At 47.5% G+C, this 8,712-nt stretch overlaps 1 protein-coding gene across 2 annotated transcripts in view; it reads left to right on the top strand.

The window, feature by feature from the left end:
• Positions 1-798: 798 nt before the first annotated feature.
• LHX9 (LIM homeobox 9) overlaps positions 799-8,712 on the top strand; it is a 46,726-nt gene continuing 38,812 nt past the window's right edge. For both annotated transcript variants that reach the window (XM_039355199.1, XM_039355198.1), the window contains exon 1: positions 799-1,352. The gene's annotated coding sequence lies outside the window, so the exon portion shown is untranslated. The remainder of the gene's footprint in view (positions 1,353-8,712) is intronic.

Here is an 8,712-nt window from a genome sequence, read left to right as displayed (position 1 = left end):
ACTTAATTATATTGACAAGTTTCCCAAGAAATGGGCTTCATCTTTTCTTCTCCCAATAAAACCAGAAGGGAGCTTCTCTCCAACCCCCATGAATACATTGTCTACTTTTTAATTCCCCCCCCCCGCAAATCTGAACAAGCTGCTTGAGGAAAACCGCAATATAAATGGATTTTTTTTTAAAAAAACGAAACTGCAAACATAGAACATTTTTGAATGAAATCTCTCCCATATTCACTTGGGAGTTATCTCCCCTCAGTATTAATCATTTATCCACCACCACCCCTGCCCTCTCCAATCATGTTCGGGCAGAAAGCCTGTATTTTTCAAACCAATACCAAATGGGAAGCATGTTGCTTTGAAATTTGTACTTATTTCAGTCCTGTGCATCTGTGTAGAATCGACGTTTCAAATTAGCGCCCATGCAGCGCGATCTTTTACACGGCCTACGCAGAAGGAAGTCAGTTGGACTGACTCCTAGGTAGGTGTCTAGGATTGTTGCCTTGAAATAAGGATGCAGTCGTTGCAAGATTGGTAAGGAAGAACGGACTGGGGCTATCACAAACTAACCAATCCATTCACCGGGTTTTGTGCAGTCCATCTTCTCCAACGCCCGGCAGAAAGCCTTGGGTTTCCACCTGTGTGGTTTAATGCTGGATAAATCCATCGCGTTTTACGGGTCTCTATCAAGAGGAAAATCCCTTCGCTTTTTTTTTTAACGGTTTTCTAACAATAGGCATTTCATCCCTATTGTTTTGCCGCAACCAGTTGTGTCTGCAGCCCTAAAGAAAAAGCCACCACTAACTTCACGCATCTCGGGAGGGCCTCGGCTGTAAATGGGAAGCGTTGTAGGTCTGCTGGGTGTGCATGTGTAGGCGAAGGATCCCACAAATAAGTTGCGCTTTAGTTGGCCGGCGAGGTCTCCTCCGCTCATCAATAGACCAGCTCGCATTAGACTGACGGCAGCGAGCGAGAGGTGTGGCTCGCTTTTGACACCCCGCAACGCTTTCCCCTAGTTTTCTTATAACGCATGCACACTTTCCATCCAAAAAGACAACAGCCAGAAATCGAAGCTGAGATACTTCCGTCAAGAAGCTCACTCACACCTCAGCCCTGGCAAACTGAAGGATAGACCCCCCCCTAAGGCATCCCTCGATCCCTCCCTTCGATCCCTCTATTGGAGGGGAAAGTGCGGTGGGGGAGAGCGAGCGAGCGAGAGAAAGAGAAAGAGAGAGACAGAGATTTGTCATTTTCATTCATCAGTAGTTTCCAATCATGGTCGTGGCTCTGCCGTCTCCTTTTGCCGACAGGGCAATCTTAATACCCGATAGCTGACTGCGGACTGACACTTCCAGGTAGGACGCTGCCTTTCTATTCTGTGTTTTATTTTCTTTTTGACGGCTCGGAATATGGTACGATAATGATAAAACTGTAAACAAAAAAGAAAGAAAAAAGCTGGAAAGGGATTAAAAATTGGCATCAACTTAATGTGGAGGTGTAGTAACGGGGGGGAGGGGAGGGAGGGAGGGAGGGAGGGAAAAGAGGAGAGGAAGGCTCTCTCTCCTACTTGCTCCTGCCCCCTATTTTGTACAGCTCTCCGCTTGTTTATTTTAATTAGCACAGGAATCCTTTGCTAGAAACGAGGACCAACCTCCATCTCCCGGTTACATCACTGCTTCCTGCCCTCCCTTTCCCCTCCACGCCACCCCAAACCCGTCCCCTTTATTCCTCGCTAAGGAAGAAGCGGCGTGGGGGAGGCGGGGGGCGGGAGAGTTGGCAAAGCCAACATCTCTCAAGAATCGCTTCAAGTTTAAGTCTTTGCTGCCGTTCTTTAAACCTAGGAGGAAACCCTAACGAGCACAACACAATACAATCAATAACCCAGGCAGATATCTGTCCGAGAGGGTTAACGTGTAGAGTAGATCACGAAGCTGGGTTCATCTGAGTCTCCTTTATCGGATCCCCGACTACGGAACTTCAACAAGGTTACGATTAGGCACCGTCTGCCAAGGAAAGGGTTGTTGTTGTTGCCCCCCCCTTAGGGTTTGAAACACCATTTTTTCCCCCTGCGAGGGTTTGAGGATTTTGTTCTCCCCCTTCAGTTCCCCAGACAGGGCGCCTCGTTGGACTTGAGATCCGGCAGTAGTCAAGAGAGGAACAGATTTTCTTGGCTTGTTAGCCCGGCTGATCCGTTTTTGTTCCTCTTGAAGACTCCCTTGAGAGCGCTGCTCACGCTTTCCAGCTCTTTCCTTCCTCACCTTTCTCCTCAAGCCCTGTTCGCTTCTTTCCTTCCCACCTTTCTGCTTAAGCCCTGTTCTCTTCTTTCCTTCCCCACCTTTCTCCTCAGGCCTTTTTCTCTTGGCGGGTGGTGCGCTCGAGAGGCGCTCTGGACGCTGCGGGCTTTCGCCTCCGGTTGGCAACAGGCTTTCCTCAGCTCAGGCGCATCCCCGCTGCCAAGCGGCCGGGAGCGAGGGGGAAAGCGCTGGGGGGCAGGGAGACACAGACCCAGACTTGGACGGAGACCATCTTCCTTTCTCTTTCTGCGATTCTGACCTCCGCTCTATCCTGGGCATGCTCGCCTCCGCCAAAAGGGCGTTTTTTCTTCAAAGCTGCTGTGGGGAAACTAAGCGAAAGGGTGGGGCGGGTGGGAGATGGCGGGCTGAATCCCTCAGGATCCCTTTCTCAAGATTTCCTCGGAGGCGGGTGATGAAAGGGAGACTTGAGCCGCCGCCTGCTCCGCGTGTAAAGTGCATGTGTGAAAGTAACCGTGTTAGGTAAAATATTCCCGGCTTTCCACCGGTGTGAGGTAAAACATTCTCAAACCAGCTGTCTCCTTCAGGACTTCTGGAGCAAGGCGGGCTTAAAATAAGACGGGGCTCTTAAAATAGTTCTTGGTCAGTCAAACTAGGCCCGTTGGGAGGAAAACCGTCCCATTCCGGGGAGGGAAAATTCGGAATCGCTCGGAATCTCTTTTTCCTACCGACGACACCTGGGGTGGGTTGCCCGGTCGGCCACTTGGGACCTCAGTTAGGCGAGTGCCGGTGGCCAAAGGAGAAGCGGGGACTTCTCAGGGCCGTCTCTAGGGGCCTTAAAGCGGGCTCCCTTCGAGTGAATGGAAAGGTCGAGAAAGCCTGTAAGTTGTGAAGGCTAGAGCAGGGGAGAAAGAAAGCTTGAATTTGACCCCTGCGAGAACAACTAGGAAAGAACCGCTGCGATACAGCTGAGTTCGCTGCGCACCATTGCCTGCCCGGCTGGGGTTCGCCCGCCTGATTTTCTCATTGTCCCCACTTGGGGCCCCTTTCAATAAAGAGAGAAGGGCCGAGGCCAGGGCGTTCGCTTTCCCATCGCCTCCGATGCGATGGGCGAAAGAAAGACTTGGGCCGGATCCTGCCCCGCGTGCAAAGAACATGAGTAAGAGAGGAACCGTGTGAGGTAAACCGTGTGAGGTAAAATATTCTCGCCTTTCCTCTACTTCTACTTCTTATCTTTTTTTGGGGGGGGCGGCTCTTAATCCGCTCGCGAATATTTATTTCCTAGAGCAAAATCGAGCTGCTCGATCAACCCCTTTGTCTTCCCGATAATCTTCCCGATGCGTGTGCCTGCCTGCCTGTCTGTCCACTCCGAGCAAGTTTCTTGCTTCTGCCAAAAGCGCGGCTTCTTTCCCGGCTTGCTGCCAAGTGTTTTGTTCCGACGCTCGCTGTGAGGCTCACCGTCCAGGGCCCCCGAGCTGTCATCCGTCCAGGGATTTGCCCCTTGGCAAGCTGTTGCGACTTCCTCGCCCTGCCTGGAAAGACATATTCTCTTCTCCCCACCCCCGCCTTTATGTAAAGCCTCTTTTCTGCCGAGCTCAACGCTAGCGACTTCGCAGAGACCTCCTCCGCGCTGTGTTCTTGGGCAAGGCGATTCTTTCAAGCTCTTCTCCAACTCGCCGGTTCCTCCTACAACGCTGAGATTTCCGAGTGGTCTCTGATCCCAGAAACTGACCAGTCTGCTAACTTCGAAGCCCAACAGGGGCAGCTGGGTGCTACCTAACCAGCTGAGATGCCTGTTGTGCTGTAACTGCCCCACTGGGACGTTTAAAAGACCCTGGGTCACCCTCTGCTCACTTTCGCCATTTTAATATAGCCTCTTTGTAGAACCCTTGATTCGGACCTCCTAACGCTATCCCCCCCCCCCAAAAAAAAAGTCTCGATCCCTGCCCATCTGGGACTAATGCAACCATGGGCCCCAGGTATGTATGGAGACCAGGGAAGCCGGGTTTCCTGCTGTAAGAGACTTGTCCTTTTTGCATTCACCTGCCTTTTGCCTCTTTGCACCCCACCGAAGGGGAAGAGAAAGCCGTTCTCGTCGGAAGCCCCGTCTTTGGCCTCCCTTTCAAGCAACCCTCTTCTGTTTCTTGCCTTCACACACACCCAACCCCCACCCAAGGGCTATTTTGGCCGCTTTTCTTCAGAGGCGGCTCCTTTGCCTCGTTCTTCCCCTCCTCCTCCTTCTTCCCAAGGGGAGAAAAAGAGCTATGGAAAGGGAAGGAGATGAGAGGAAGAAAGGATTTAGAGAAAAGGCAAGGTGACCAATGGAGAGCTGCCTTTAGCTACCAACAAAGGCAGGTTGGAAACTCCGCACCTGAAGCGGGAAAGTTTTGGAGTCGCAGGGGGGTCTACAAGCCAACCCCCAAGCCGCTTTACCTGCGGGCAAGCGTTACTAATGGTCCCTTCCCAACCGGCTCCTTGGAGTCAGACAGCCCTCTGCTCTCTCCCGCGGAAGTTCTGTGCGGGCCAGGCTTCCCGGGGAACCGCTCGCACCCAACACGTCCAACGTGGAAGAGGAGCTCTGAAAGCATGCGGAATCGCAATGATCAGGCACCTTCCGCCTTGCCCTGATGTTCACAACGGCCCTGCCAGGGAGGCTGAATATATACCAGACGCCCCAGAAGAAAATTGTTGTGTATTAGCAAAACCCGAGTCATAATTATTCAATACAGCGAAATATGTGTATTCAGTTCAATGTGAATAATAGCATTAAGGGAGAAGTCTATCTTGCTTTAAATGGGGAAAAACGAGAGTTGAGTGCTTTTGTTCCCCATTCTCGGGCAAGATTTACAGAATAATCCAGACAAAGGGATCCCATAATTCCCTTTAAAAACAGACGGTATTTCTTGAAAGGTCTTCCTTCTGCTCTTACCATTCTATTCGTTTTACTTTAACATATTTCTTCTTTTTCATAGGTGGGAAGGGAAAAGGGAAGGGAAAAGACAAGCAAAGAGGGAAACAAGAAAGAGATATTCCATGTTCCCAATGTGTTCTTGGTGGTGGGGGTGAGAGGTGGGGAACAAGGCATGGAGAGGAGTGGTGTAGCTTGGCCCATTAGACCGATTTAGAGTCTGGGTATTCACGAACTTTGAAAGGCCTATTTTCAGGGATATGATCCACAGTCACACAAAATGCTTAGTCAGTCCGGTCAAAGACTCAGTTGCTATTCTTGCCTGAGTCATGCTTAGCCGGTGTTGGTGAACTGAGCTCCCTTGATCTGTGCATGGTTCAATATAGCCAGTACAGCTCATTGTACAGCTGGGTAACCCTTTATCCTTAAATCAGGTAAGCATGTTGTACCACATATGTTTCTTGCTTGCACAACATGCTTATCAAGTAAGCCCTTCATTGAATGCCCTTCATTTTCTCCCATTTCTCCCAGTCTGTTTCATTAGGGACCCTCTTATTGCTTTCCCTGCAAAGGGGGGGGGGGCTCACAGTTTTGTCCTAAGGTCTTGCTGCCAAGTTTGGATAACTGACAACTGGTATTGATGGGGAACCATCTCCCATGACTGGCATTTAATTGGCTATACCAAAGGCAAATAGGCTCTGACCATCAATGATCTCAGTGTGGGGGCCTTTTGGCCTTTGTATGAACAGCTAGTGAGGCCTTTCCTCTGATCCTGCACATTCCTTTTTTGTGGGTTTTGTGGCCATCTCCTTTCCTGAATACTTGCCTTGCAGGCAGAGACAGCAGGAGTTGAAAACGACGGATTCCTCATGAAGAGAGGTTCCCATTGGGCTAAATCTTCCCAAGGGAAGGGAGAGGGGGAAAAAAACCCTATAGAAAAAAAGATTAACTGAGAATTGAGTAACACAAGGGCAGACAATTAGTTTAGCCCGGTTTCTGGCTGCCCTTCATTCACATCAGCACTTTTGCTAGTCAGGACCCACTGTTCAAATGGGATGGCTGGTTTCACTTGGGGATGGGACTACTTTCTTGTAGAGGAACATTACTCATGAAAAAAAACAAAAAACCCTGTGTAGCACAGATCCAGTTAAGAAAGTGGTCAGTCAGGACAGCCCTTGTATGCCCCTTACAATTAATATTGGTAGAAAATCTTTTGGTGGAATAAAATAGTGATTAAAAATTAGTAAACTGACTGAGCCATTAATTCCACATCAAAACAAATTTCCTACAATACTGTAAGTTTGATTTTACTTTTTATTCTTATGCAAGGAGGGGGGTGTGTCTAAATAATAGAAATAAAAGATGTGGCTTGCCCAACTCTTAAATTTTGCTTGGCCTAGCTTTATACTTCAGCTCAAAAAAGAAAAGTCTTTAATTTCTCTTGCATAAGATCTTTATGTTCTGTCCAAACTCTAACCTGGCTTTCCCAGCCTGGAGTCCTCCAGCTGGTTTACCTACTATTCCATCACCACTGATCCAGTAGCCACTGACCAGTAGCTCAGAAAAATTGGAGGGCAGGAGGTGACAGAAAGCTGCCAGTTTCTCTTTCCCTGTCCCTGCCCTTTATTCTACTGAGTCTTAGCTGCAAGGTGTTGACCCAACTCTTCTCCAAGACCACTCAAAAATAAGCGGATTTAATGCACTAACACTTACTTGCATGTACAGAATTGGGCATACCTAATTGTAGATCACTTCGCCCAATTATGTGGGGATGGAAGTCATAAAAATAAGTTGGGCTTACTCCTGAGCAGTCAAGTACAGAACTGCACTCTAAGACAAGATTGCACCTACCAGCACGTTCACCATACTTACATTGAACCCTATTAATTCTCATTAACTACATTGGACTTAATAATTAGCATGGACTAAAATTAAACTCAATTCATTTCTGAGCAGGTATGCCCACGTTGACCAGATACGGTCACTTTAGTAAGCACATTTATTTGGACAAAATTAGAGTCCATTACTGTGTAGACCTGCCAGGGTAAGACTTTGGGGCAGAAGTCCAGGATCCCGCTGAGCAAAGTGAACAAGAAGGGGCCAAAATAGAGCAGCCCTGGCTTGTTGCACATTGAAAACAATTAAGTAATTTCATGCAAGCCAAGCACATTTTTAGCTCAGCCTGTTTATGATTCAGAGTACACAGAGAAGCCTGAACATTGAATTAATTCAGTCACCCATGGTAAAGCTAACTAGGGGTAAGCAAGCCCTACAAATGCAACCTCTGACATTTAATTGGGAGTGGGTGGGAGTTAAGATAATTAAGCCCAGTTACCCAACTTTCCTGCAGTGGTGCTCTGCTGGATGACAATTGCTGCTCTATTCAAATAAATGGAAATTCTGTTTTGGAGTTCAAGAGAGCAGAGTCCTGTCCCTTTCACAATTTCATTCTTACAGCTCACTCCTTCTTGACCATTCATTTTTGGGGCATATAGATGTAGATGGTGAATAAAAGATCAGACCTGTATTCTTAACTTTTCCCACAGTACTTCCTAGAATATTTGTTTGAGATTCCTTTTTTCAACTTAACATTTATCTCTTGATTGCATGAAGTCACTCAAGTTTTCTCTGAGACTTTTGGTGACCTCATGGACATACAGTTTTTAAAGGAACAATAAGGAAGTTATTTGCTACTGTCTCCCTCTGGGATGCTTTTTCAACTTCTCAGACTAATCTGACTTAACATCAGCAGAGAATCCCGCTGTCCTGGGCTTTCGAGTTCCAAAAAGAAAGAAAAAGGAAGTGACACAAGTACGTGCACACATGCAGGCTTATTTCATTTGTTTGGATTTCTCTGCTCTGTGGAACTGCCTTGTAGTTTTTTCAGGTTCTCCTTGAATGAAGAGAGATTTACTCAGTCTCAAAGAACACCTTCCCTGTCTCTCTATTGCTCTTGAATTTGGATGTGTGGTGGTCAGGTACATGAAGGGGTTTCTTTTCCTTCATCCCTAATTCAAAAGTAATGTTTTTTTTAAAAAAAAAAGCAATGAAAGGAAAGTTCCACCTCCTATCCCTGGGCAGAGAAAATAGCCAAGAAAAAATGCAGGCAGCCAATGGTGTGGTGGGGATGGTGATTTCCAAAATCTGGATTCCATCCAAGAGGACAGTGGGTTGGCCCAAGCTTCAAAGGAAAACAGAAGGGGCAGAGAATTTTTTTTTTCCCTCTCCAAGCCTGCCTGGAGATCAGCACTTTGTGATTCTCAAGTTTAGTATCAGAATCATCCAATAACGGGGGATCTCAACTGCAAGAGATCACGTGTTGAAGCAAGCACTTCCTATTAAATCCCCGCCTATCTTTGTGGACACCCCAAACTTGATATCCTTCAATCTTTCACCAAGATATTCTTCAATCTTTCACCAATCTTTTCACCAAGAGAGCACCAACTCTCTATCTTTCTTAGCTCTCAGTTAACTTTCTTCAGTTAGTTCCCTCTCCCATCCTCCTAGCATCTTCAATTATTATATCTCTTTGCTAGGTTCCTTTTGGAGCTGGGT

The sequence above is a fragment of the Crotalus tigris genome, unplaced genomic scaffold, assembly GCF_016545835.1.
Source record: "Crotalus tigris isolate CLP2741 ecotype Arizona unplaced genomic scaffold, ASM1654583v1 scf7180000018636.906410, whole genome shotgun sequence".
In the NCBI taxonomy this organism is placed as follows: Eukaryota; Metazoa; Chordata; class Lepidosauria; order Squamata; family Viperidae; genus Crotalus; species Crotalus tigris.
The sequence above is the reverse complement of the archived record's forward strand: the minus strand, read 5'-3'. Positions and strand labels throughout refer to the sequence as shown.